We start from the raw sequence: 12465 nt of genomic DNA, 5'->3' as shown, positions 1-12465 counted from the left end.
TCTGCAGGCACGTGCACCCACAAGCACACGCACTACACACACACAAGACTTTGTAAGTATAACCCTAAGCCAGCCTTTCCCTTCCTTGACCACATTCTGATGGGAAACACCCTTCTCACCTGCTGCCTCTGCAGTCAGAAGCTAAAGTAAGGGGCTAGTCCCGCCCTTGCCTGACAGCCCAGGTTCCAATTGGTTTCCTCTGCTGTAAAATGAGAGAGGATGAGGGTCTGGGCCCAGGAGGAACTAAGTCATCCTCACCCTGCCTGTTTCTCAACTGCTCAAAACTGTTCACCAAGAACATGTCTTATAGCCCATTTTCTGTTGCTATAACAACGTGCCTGAGACAGGATGATTTGTAAATTATAGTGTATTTGGCTCATGGATTAGGATGTCTAGAGGCATGATACCAACATCTATCTGCTTAGGGGCTACCAAGGATTTTCTTGCTGCATTGTATGGCAAGACCAAGCAAGGGTGTGAGCTTTGATCTCTCCTGTGACTCCTATGTGTTAAAATGGGCATCGTTTTTACAATTCTGAGCTAAACTGAGTCTGAACTGTGGAATTTGATTTGTGTGTACAACAGAGTTTTGTTATATTAGAAGTTCTTCTGGGGGCTGGAAAGATGGCTCAGTCAACAATGATTAATGTCGTCATGGAGGCCCAAGCCTTATGACTTCATCTAACCTATTGTCAAAAAGGCCTCACCTCAACTGACCATTACTATACAAATTAAGAATGGTTTACAACACGCAGACTTCAGGGATGCATGCGAACCAAAGCATATGTTCACAGCAAACCATGAACTGAAAGCTCTAGGCAAGTAAACTGTCTCCAGAACTACCGGACGTGTGGCCCAGACCATCCAGCAGCACTTTCTGAGCTTATTCTACTGCAGTTGACACTGTTTGGGAGGATTTGTCCATTACCAGGCTGATAATGGACTTCAGGGAATGCAGCGATGGCTCAGTGGTTAAGAGGACTTCTGCTCTTCCAGACGGACCCTCATTTGAGTTCCAGCACTCACATCAGGCTATTCACGATGGATGACCTTTGACACCAACTCCAGAGGATCTCATGTTCTCTTGTGGCCTCCAAGGGCACTGGCACATGTACAGCATACACACGTGTACATAAATCAAATTTAATTTTTTAAAAACGGAATTTTGGACTGGAGAGGTGGCTCAACAGTTAACAGCACTGGCTGCTTTTCCAGAGGTCCTGAGTTCAATTCCCAGCAACCACATGGTGGCCCACAGCCATTTTTAATGAGATCTGAATCCCTGATATATACAAAAACATAATACTCGTATATGTATATATATATGTATGTGTATGCGTATGCGTATGCATATGCGTATACATATACATATATGATGTATATGTATAATACAAGAACAAATAAATCTCATATATGTGTGTATATTTAAATGGATTTCAAAGTTCTTCCTCCATGCAAATAGTTACAAACCTCTAAAAGGCCTCTGTCAAAGCATTTACAGTTCATAGGTTTATGTGGGCCAGCAAGATGGCTCAGCAGACTAAGGTGCCTGCAACCAAGCCTTCAGACCTGGGTCCCATTCCTAATGCAACCACATGGTAAAAGACGAGAACTGAGTCTCTCAAGTGTTCATAGGTACAGACACTAAATAAATAAATAAATATGTCCTGTGTGTGTATAAAGCCTGTATGTGTGTGTATATATATGACTATGTCTTGGTTCTTAACGAATGTCCCTAAATCTAGGCGAGCCTTTGTGACCTCCAAAACATATGTTATCTTCTGCACCTATTGTCTTCAGCTTGGCAACCTGGATTTCAGGGGCTGGAGAGAGAGCTCAGTGGTTAAGGAGTTTCCTGTCCTTCCAGTGGATTGCCCCTAAACCATGGCAAACATCTTTAAATGCAACCACATCCCTCATTTAGTATAATTTATGAATAACCCTGAGTCGGGTTGCAATCAGCATAATGCCATTTACCTAGTAGATTTTTAAGTAAACATTCTTTCACATTGGTTACAGTCAGTTGCAGGGAATGTTAATTTTGAAAGCCATGTGTTTTAAATGTCTTCCAAGCCACAATCCTTTCTCTGGGCCCTGGAGGCTCTGTGGTTCTTGGGTAGTGAGTGTGTAGTGCTTGCCAGGTAACCACGGGCTGCCCTCAGCCAGCCCCTGCTCCGAGAAAGGTCATCCCCACGGTATGGGACAAGTATTCACAACTATTCACACGGCCCTTCCAATTCAGCAGGACTGTCTATTTAAAGTCTAGTTCCGATTAGAGAGAGACAGGAGAGGTGGGAGAGTCAAGTGTGGATTACAGAAAATTGAACTTTGATTATTGTCAAGACAGCCAGGTTAACAAGGTGTTATCTAACAAGGCCTTGGGGGGCAGCTTTACTGGTTAGGACAAGATTGTTGTGTAATTAGCTTATCAACTCTGTGTATGTAAATGAAGGCTTTTAAAGTCCTTGAAACCTGCTTTTGCTCTTGAGTAATTTGACTGTCTCCTCCGGATGCTCTTCATTGATTCTCTCCAGCTTGGACACTTCCCTCGTAATCAAGCATTTACGGAAGTACAGCTTCTCTGCAAAGGACTGTGCCCAGGGACTGAGGTGTGAACAAAGCCGGCCCCTGACCTCCGCCTGCCTATCTTCTAACCAGGGACCAGCAAGCTTTTAGTGCAAAAGACCAGGTCACTACTTCCAACTGAGCATCTCTGATGCCCCAATTCATCTGGCCATCTGAGCACACAGCAGCTCCAGACGATGTATAAGCCACCAAGGGAGGCCACATCTTCATAAATCCTTGCTTCCAGGGCTGTGGTGGCAACTCAGATGGCCAAGCACTTGCCTAGTATGTATGAGGTCCTAGGTTCAATCCCCAGGTATGATGACAAACCTCAGGACTCAGAACTCAAGAGGTAGAAGGCAGGAGGAGCAGGAGTTCAAAATCATCCTCAGCTATATAGGGAGTTCCAGGCCAGCCTGAAATACGTGAGAACCTGTATTAAAAAAACAAACAAACAGTGAGATGGCTCAGTGGGTAAAGGTGTCTACTGCCAAACCTGACCGCCTGAGTTTGAGCTACAGGAATCATGGTGAGAAGAGAGAACTGACTTCTGCCAGTCCTCTGACCTCCACATGCACATTGTGGCATATATGCCTGCACACACACACACACACACACACACACACACACACACACAAACATACACAGACACAAACACACATAAACACACACACAGACACAGACACACACACAGACATACAGACACACACAGACACACACAGAGAGACACACAGATGCACACACAGATAGACACACACAGACACAGACACACAGACAAACACACACACACTAAATGTAAAAAAACAAAAATACTGATATAAACTACTTGGCTCTCACAAAGCAGACATAAAAAATGACTGTGGAAGGCAGACGCTGGACAAGTGGAGTCGGGGAAGGGCTAATTGGAAGAGCAATGCTGGATCCCAATGGACGAGTCCATGATGCCAGCACAGCCTGGTATTTGGGATATAAGTGTGTGCAGACTCAGCCTCACAGCCTGGCTCCTGGTGGTTCTATAAAGGCTTTTCTTACCTGCTCCTCTTCTTCAGACACTAAGGGACCTAAGGCCTGGAGTCTTCAGCTTCCCTCACAAGGACCAGGTGAATTGTGTGTGGTACCGCAGCCTCTTCTCCAGAACCAGATTTGGAGAAGTCAGAATCCTTTCATAAGGTTGACATGAGAACCCAACTGAAGGCCAGCAAGATGGCTCAGTGGAAGAAAAGGGAAAGAAAAGGCAGGGTGAGAACAGAAGATTCTTCATTGCCAGCCACCAGAGAGAGCTTTCAAGTTGAGAGTCCCTGCACCCAGGGAGGCAGTCTATAAAGTGTACATGTGATACAAGTGTATCAAGTAGATAGGTGAGTGTACATGTGCATGTGTATTTGTGAACATGCATGTGGAATCAGAGGACAGCCTTCAGGTGCTATACCTCAGGCATCTCCCACCTTTTGTCCAGAACAGTGTCTTTCGAGTAGGGTAGCCAGCAACTGTCTATGGAAGTTGTGTCTGTTCCCATGCCCTTTGACTGGGATTGTAAATATATGTCACTATGGCAGATTTTTACCTGAGATCTGTGGGTCAAACTTAGGTCCTCACATTTGTGAGACACTTAACCACTGGGCTAACTCCACAGCCCTTGAAAGCTTTCTTTCAAGAGGTACTGAGTTATGGGTGGGGCAGACTACAACCATCAGACACCAGAGGAAGAAGGACAGGCATTGAGGCTCCTGGTGTGGGCAGTTTCTGGGCTGGTTTCTCATCTAGGAAGGGTTAAAGGCATCCATCTGACTGCTTCATAAAGATCCTTTGGAGCCCACACCTGAGGTGAGAGGAAGACAGAACACAGGTCCTCCTGCTGCTGGCTCAGTGGGTGGCATGCTCATTGGACGAGGCTCCTGGGACCCAGCTCCTTCTGTGTCAGGCCCATTACCTTCACTGCCCATATTCCTGAACTATGGAGCTATCATGTCTGCAGAGAGGAAATATTCTTACTAGGTGTATTGACTACCTTTCTGTTGCTATGATGAAGCACATGACCAAGGCAATTCACAGAAGAGTTGAGTTGGGACTTGTGGTTTCAGAGGTATAGCAGTCGATGAAGGCAGAGCAGAGGTAGCAGGTAGACAAGGCATCTGGAACAGCAGCTGACATCTGCATCTGCAAGCAGGAAGTAGATCATACTCAAAATCTCTAAACCCATCCCCCAGTGACGCACTTCCTCCAGCAAGGTCATGCCTCCTAAGCCTTCCCCAAACATCCACAAACTGGGCACAGAGTATTCAAATGTCCAAGGGCATCTCATTCAACCACCACACCAAGCCATCTTGAAAACAAGTCGCCAAGCTAGAGGTTGGGATGAGCGCAGCCTAAAAGTCACACCCTGGCCACTGTCACTTACCTCAGAAAGCTGAAGATGGTGTGTTTGATGAATGCTTAAAGTGGGAGATGCTCCTAGATTAGTCTTCTGGGACATCTTGGATGACAAAAATACACCAAGAGACGGAATGCCCAGGAGGAAGAGTCTGTGTCATCCTACAAGGGAACACAGTCACGGTGGCAGGAAGGGGAGGCAGCTGGTCACACTGTGCCCATGGTAAGGAAGTAGAGATGGGTGAATGCTGGTGCTCAGCTCACTTTCTCTTTAAAAAATATATCCGTCTTCTCCACAGGATTGCAGCAGCAGCTACAGTGCTTGGCTTCCTGGGCTATCCAGTGTCATCTTCATCTCCGGGGTGACACTCGTATTAGCTGCAGGCATGACCGGGCAGATGACCCTTTATGGGATCCTCAAGGGCCATAACAGTTGGGTAGCACAGATGGATACCACTCCACAGATATGGTCACATCTCAAAACAAGGCCGTCATCATGGGGAAGCCTTCCAGGGATGAGACCAAGTACCAACCACCACACTATGCTCTGCAAGGTCACTCTCAGTGTGTTAGTGATGTCTCTTCTGACGGCCAGTTTGCTCACTCAGGCTCCTGGGATGGAATTTTGTGCTCTTTGGATCTCAAAAATAGTCACCACCAGGCTGGGGAGTTGGCTCAGCGGTTAAGAGCACTGACTGCTCTTCCGAAGGTCCTGAGTTCAAATCCCAGCAACCACATGGTGGCTCACAACCATACCCTCTTCTGGTGTGTCTGAAGACAGCTAATTAATATATATATATATATATATATATACATATATATATATATATATATATAATCTTTAAAAAGAAAGAAAGAAAAGGAGAGAAAGAAAAAGAAAAAAGAAACCATATGAAAATTAAAAAAAATAGTCACCACCACAAAACAATTTGTAGGTCATACCAAGCATGTAGCCTCCTCCTCTGACAACTGGCAGATTGTCTCTGGATCCTGAGACAAGACCATAAAGTTGTGGAATACTTGGGTGTCTGCAAGTACACTTCTGGGACGAGAGTCATTCAGAACGGGTGCCTCACTTCTTCAAGAACATCAGCCACCCTATCACCACCTCCTGTGGCTGGGATAAGCTAGTCAGTCAGGTTGGCCAACTTTAAGCTGAAGGCCAACTACATTGGCCACATGGCTATCTAAAGATAGTGATTGTCTCTCCAGATGGATGTCTCTATGCTTCTGGAGGCAAGGACAGCCAGGCTGTGCTGTGGGCTCTCAGTGAAGGCAGGCATCTTTATACAGTAGTTGGTGGGGATGCCATATACACCTTGTGCTTCAGTCCCAACTCCCACTGGCTCTGTGCTGCCCCTGGCCCCAGGATCAAGATCCAGGACTCAGAGGACAAAACCACCATAGACAAACTGAAGTAAGAGGTTACCAGCACCAACAGTAAGGCAGAGCCACCCCAGTGTATCCTTCTGCTGTGGTCTGCTGAAGGCCAGACTGTTTGCTGGTGGCGTCACACAAGGCAACCTTGTGTGAGTGTTGCAGATGACTATTAGCACCCACTAAAAGTTTATAACACCATCTTAGAAATAAAACTAACTTTCTGAAAAAAAATATATATATATTAATGTTTCTACTTTAATTTCTATGTGTGGGTGATTTGCCTTCATCTGTGAACCACACAGAGGCCAGAAGAGGGCACTGGATCCTCAAGAATGAGTTACAGGCAGTTGTCAGCCACTATGTGGGTGCTAAGAACAGAACCGGGTCCTCTGGAAGAGCATCCAGCACTCATAACCACTGAGCCCCATCAACAGCCCTCAGTTTCTCTTCTTTATTCAGTCTTGGACCCCAGTCCCTAGGATGGTGGCACCCACATTCAAGGTAGGTCTTCCTCCTCAAGTAAAGCCTTCTGGAAATACTTTCATAGTCACATCCAGAAGTATGGTTCCATGTTGACTCTAAATCCAATCAAACTGACCAAGCTGATTAACCATCGTGGTCTTCAGTGTTCTTCCCTCCTACAACCGCACCCAGCCTTTCTGAGTCTCCATCCCTCCTCCTACCATAGGACAGAGAGTCTGGCTGTTTGACTGTTGGGCACGAAGAATACCCTGGGAGGGAGGGACTAGGGAAAGCCCATTTGTGATTGGGATCATCATGGGATTTGACTGGGAAGACTTTAAAGCACAGCACTTCCCTTCATGGTCTCCCACACTGTCTCTGTCCTCAAGTCCCACTCCCAGGGTTGAAGAGCTCCTTCTGCTGTTCTATGGTCTCTGGGCTCTCCCGGCTTCAACCTGTACAAGCTGACCCCTGCTTTGCTCCTCCCCTGAGGTACTACTGTGGATTCTGACCTTCCTGCTTCACCCACCCCGACCCTCTTATCCTAATTCATACGAGCTGACTGTACTTGCCCACCCTAGCCCCCCTTTCATTCCAGGCCATATGCCAGGTCACTGGCCCCCTGGGAGTCAATGCCCATGGGTCAGGTTCTTTGCCTTTCTTAGATCACTGGGGTTCCAGGACAAGTACAGCCATGGCTGGCTGAGGAAGACATGGGGAAGTCCTTTCTCTTGCCAGCTTTGCTAAGGAATGGCTTGCTAAGAAAATCTCCCTGCTGCCTCTCCGGTTGAGGTACAGTGAGTATCTCCCCCAGACTCTGCAAGCTACCATTTTCTCCCCTACAAATGAGCAATGGCTGTGATTAACCTCCAGCTTGAAGCCCCAAGTTGTAATAAGGAGCAAACAGTATTCAGCATCCACCAAAGGTGAGGCCTCTCCTCCAACCCCAGGAGGAGGAGATCAGCAGTTGATGGGGGTGCTCCCTACCGGACTGCATCCACTTACCTCTCTAGAGGTTACTCTGGCTCCTGGCTTTTCCCATTATCCTGGTTCTCCTCATCCCGGGCTCAGAACCTTTCTCCCGCTTTCAGGCAGGCTCAGACAACACCACATTTAATGATACCCTGCCTGATCCCACAGGCTCATTATTCTACATGTGTTCATTATGTCTTCCAAGTGGGAGCTCGCTTGGCTGGAAACCAGGCCTTTGCTTTTAACCCCTCGGTGCATTACACATGGCTAGACAAGCCACAGGCACCTAACAGCTACCTGTGCTCAACACTGCAAAGGCATCAAACGGATCTAAGCCTCATTTCCTCCTCTTTCCCAAGAAGATACAACCATAATAACAATGAATGCCTGGAAGGCATTTTATATTTGGCAAAGTCTGGCTGCACTCATCGTCTCTACCTGTAGCCAAGGAAACTACAGCGCAGATGTAGAAAGTAAGGGCCGGTGAGAGTCTGTGGTTTGCCTGAGAACTTGGCTAATAAATGTCAGAGTCATGATTTGAACCCAAACCCATTATTTTTTGTGTCTCATGGGAGAGGGGAAGGCTTCAGAGCCATGGCAGGGTCCCTGGGGTACTCAGTAACTGCTGCCACCAGGAAATACACGCTTGCTCTAGATACGGGGCAACGGGGGAGGCAAACTGAGCCAGACCCTGGAGAGCCGTGGACTTGGAACCATGGCAAAACCAGGAAGCACAGCTCAAGGCCAGAGAGTGGGTAAAAGGGAAGGGGTTCTGGTTTGTAGACTAGGAGGGAGATGGGGCGAAGCCTTCCCAGAACAGAGAGGACGTGTGAGTAAAAGGCAGTGGGCTGGGGAGATAGCTCAGTCAGTAAATTGATCGCACAAGAGCCTGAGACCATGGTGCTCAGACTGCCCGTCAACCTCAGTGATGAGCTCCAGCTTAAAGCTTTCTATGCCAAGCTGAAGAGAATGTGGCACTGAGGGACAGGACAAAGATGCTTGCAAGCAGCTCCTTCATGAGACCAGAGACTCCTGGGAACCAGATGAAGAGGCAGGTGAGACTAAGCCAGGGTCATTTTGAGCCCGGAAGCCAGAGAGATTTTTAAAACGTAGGTGTACTGAACTGGCATAGAGGTGGTAAAAAATGGCGGCTGATTTTGAGTGGGGAGGAAACAGGCTGCGTCACACAATGTCGGATAATATCCTGCCTCCGCGCGCCATCTCATTATTCCACACATGTTCATTATCTGCCCAGATTGCGTGTTAGCCGCCTTTTGAAACCATCTTCTCTTTTAGCTCCCATAACTTCACTCATGCAGGGCTGAGTTCGTAGCAGGAGCCCAGTTAAAAAAACCAATAGCTATAAATTTCAAGAATATAAAATGACCCTACCCCCCCAATCTGTGAAAGATTGTTCCGGAGAGATAGCTACTAACTCAGTATTTCTCCAAAAGCATTCACCTATAGTTATCTAAGGCATCCCGGGTTGCCTAAACCATGAGATCCCACCACTGGAGGTAGAGAGCACCCCATCATGAGAGGCATCCAAGAAGGAGCGAGCTCCCAGGGGCTCTGTAGGAGGAGTCCCTGTGTTGAGAAGGACACTGGTCAGACCAGCTCCCATCCCCCACCGTGTCTCAGACGCCATGGTTCAGAAACGCTGTGAATTTGGTCTCGTGCTGGGTTGGCATGTCCCATTCAGAAATAACCAGACTAACTTAAAAAAAGAAATCTCTGCGCTTTATTCTATTTCTTTCAAACTCTTTAAATGTCAAGTTCCAGCCCAGTGCTCTGCCTTGCCGGGTGGTTGGATACCAAAGCCATGAGCGCCGGGTTTAGAATAGCGCCTGGCCAGAGGGGGAGGCCGACTTCATGTGTGTCTATTTTTACAGCCACGAGACGCATCGCCTTCCCTCGCTGTTCACATCAATATCACACAGGGACGCTGACACAGGGCCATCTGTCCTCACAGACTCGCTCTTTCGGGGAGGGGAAGCGGAGAGACGGAGAGAGGAATATACATTTTTGTTCTGAGAGTTTGGCTTGAGCTGTGATAACTCCCAAAGCTGGCCAGAGAGGGTTGGGGCTTGGACACAGAGTGTCAGTGTCCTGTGTTGTCACCTCCTTCTAAAGCTAAGACTTGGTAGGAGAGTCCATTCAAGTTCTCAGTCACAGGATCGCTTGCCCGTGACATGCAAGTTCCAGGTCACATAACTCTTTCCCAGGCTGGACTGTCTCTGGGGGTTCTATGCACCTTGCAGGGGATGAGAAGTAGGCAGGGACAGGAACTGGCAGCCAGCAGAAGGGACAAGGTTCTTCCAAGACTATTTGGCACACCCAGGGTGGACCTGTTACTGAAGCTGTCACTGCCATACCTTAGCCCCTGCAGCCATAAAAGGTACTTGGGCCACCTCTCCTCAATAGGCTAAGTAAAGACACAGTGAAAAGCAGTGGAAAAAGGTTGACTCAGTGTGGCCACATTGGGAAAAGCAGCAAAGTAGTCCAGGGGCTTCCCTCCCACCGAGGCCGTCTTGCAGTCCTGGCATGAGGCTAAGGTTTCAGTGAGGCAAGAGGCACACACAGCTAAGTAGCCCTGGTCAAGGGGTGGTGCTGCCCATCATCTGGGCTCCGGTCTGTCCTGCAAGGTGCTCTGACAAGGTCCCCTCTGGCAATAGCCTTTGGCCTTTTCCTTTCCTGGTGTGAGACTCCTGGAGCAATTCCAATTATTTTAGTAGTCTGATTTCCAAACTGCGAGCATACGTGTCTCTTTAGAAGATCCTCATTCCGGCCAAGATGCTTCCATGTCCAATACACAAATCCACCACGGCAGAAGCAGCCCCTGAAGCAAGGGTCTCCAACTCTTGCTGAGCTGGCTGAGTCCAGGCCTGAGAGCCAAGCCAGAAGAGCTCCCTGTAGGCCCACAGAAAGAAGGGCGTGGCCCTGGGCCCAGCAGCTGTGTCCCTAGGACCTACGCTTGAGCCAGGAATCCTGAGAGCATTCCATACTGAAGATAGGAACCGAAGGCTCAGACTAAGTGAGTGTGTCGGAGCCCACCCACTGGGCACTTGCTATGGACTTTAATTCCCAGTTGTCTTTGTTTTGGGGACTATGGTAGTACTATTAGGAGGTGTGGGCCTTATTGGAGGAAGTATGTCACAGTGAGGTTGGGTGATAAGACCCCCCTCCTAACCATGTGAGAACCAGTTTTCTCCTAGTGGCCTTCAGATGAAGATGTAGAACTCTCAGCTCCTCCTGCACCGTGTCTGCCTGGGCACTACCTTAGAGCTCCTGCCTTAATGATAATGGACTGAACCTCTGAACCTGCAAGCCAGCCCTAATTAGATATTGTCCTTATAAGAGTTGCCTTGGTCATGGTGTCTATTCACAGCAATAAAACCCTAACTAAGACAGGGAGGGGCCTATCACACTTTCCCTTCTCCCCCTCATTGACTTGTGGCCCTAACCTTTGCTGATGGCCTGAGGTGCTGTCGATCAGGACACACCCCCACTTTCCTTGGTAACAAAGGTATGTCTGGCCCTGTCTCATTCAATACTCCTCTGAAGAGGGACGAGGTAATGAATTCGGAGACCTTGGTACTAGCCAGTGCCACCCATTCTAAGCTGTCTTGGGAGTTTCCCACCATTGCCAACCAGGAAATAACATCTCTCAGGAATCAGGGTGTAACTGAGAGACTGAGACACCTAGTCCCATCTTTCCAGCTCCATGGGGTGGTGGGGGGATCCTAGCCAAGGCTAGCTAGGGGTGTGGACCAGTTGTGCTCTCCTATTAAGCACGATACCCCAGGTCTGTCCCCAGCACAGTATAAAACTAGGGATAATGGTGCAGAGCAGTAAGCCCGGCACTCAAACTGTAGATAAAGGAAAATCAGAAGTTCAAGGTCAGCCTTGGCTACATATTAAGTTGGAGGCCAGGCTGGGTTGGGGGAGAACCTCCGTGCTGCCCGCAGCACCAAAAAGAGAAAAAGGAAACACACACACTCACACACACACACACACAGTTGTGACGCTTAAAGCCAGTCAGAAGCCACAGATGGCAAAAAGCAAGAGATGTGATTTAATGACTTAGTGACCTCATGTTGGCGGCGGCAGCCACTTAGAAACGCTGGTGTGTTATTTCCCTCCTGAACAAATTGGTCTTGAACTTACAGGTGTCCTTGCTGATTGCGACCATTCTGGAGCAAGGTCTTGGCAACACTGAGATTCACCCCCTGAAGAAGGGACTAGACCAAGAGCAACCATGAGGTCTCTGCCCTGGCCCCTCCCAGCCCCCCTCAGGCCTGACCACAGGCCCTACACACTCCTGCCTGCAGCTGCAGTCAGTGAGACTGAGCGCACCCCAATCCCTGCCTGGGGAGTCTAGGCCACTAAAGCATCTTCTGGGCCTAAGAGTGTTGTCACTCTGCTAAAGCTCTGGGGACATAATGGACCAGGATCTTGTACTGTTCAAAAATATCTAAACATGTGGGGCCTCAGAGAAATAGGAGGCACCTGGGAAATGGCGTCCAGGGAGGAGGCTCAGCACTGTTTGCAGTGCTCACTGAACAAAGATCATTGAGTTATGAAGCTGTTCGCCTTGTTCTGCACAGCACAGGAGCTTCCTCAGAACCCGGATCTGAGAGAGCTGGGAGGGGGGCAGGGGAGACGACTACAGGCAGATCCACGGAGTGACCGACTCCGTCTCAAAAACAAACAAAC

At 48.4% G+C, this 12465-nt stretch overlaps 1 pseudogene; it reads left to right on the top strand.

The window, feature by feature from the left end:
• The first annotated feature begins 5315 nt into the window (after positions 1–5315).
• On the top strand, positions 5316–6488 carry LOC127689718 (receptor of activated protein C kinase 1-like; annotated as a pseudogene).
• The last annotated feature ends 5977 nt before the right edge of the window (positions 6489–12465 follow it).

This window comes from Apodemus sylvaticus, chromosome 7, assembly GCF_947179515.1.
Source record: "Apodemus sylvaticus chromosome 7, mApoSyl1.1, whole genome shotgun sequence".
Classification (NCBI taxonomy): Eukaryota; Metazoa; Chordata; class Mammalia; order Rodentia; family Muridae; genus Apodemus; species Apodemus sylvaticus.
Note: the sequence above shows the minus strand (reverse complement) of the source record. Positions and strands in the feature narration are given on the sequence as shown.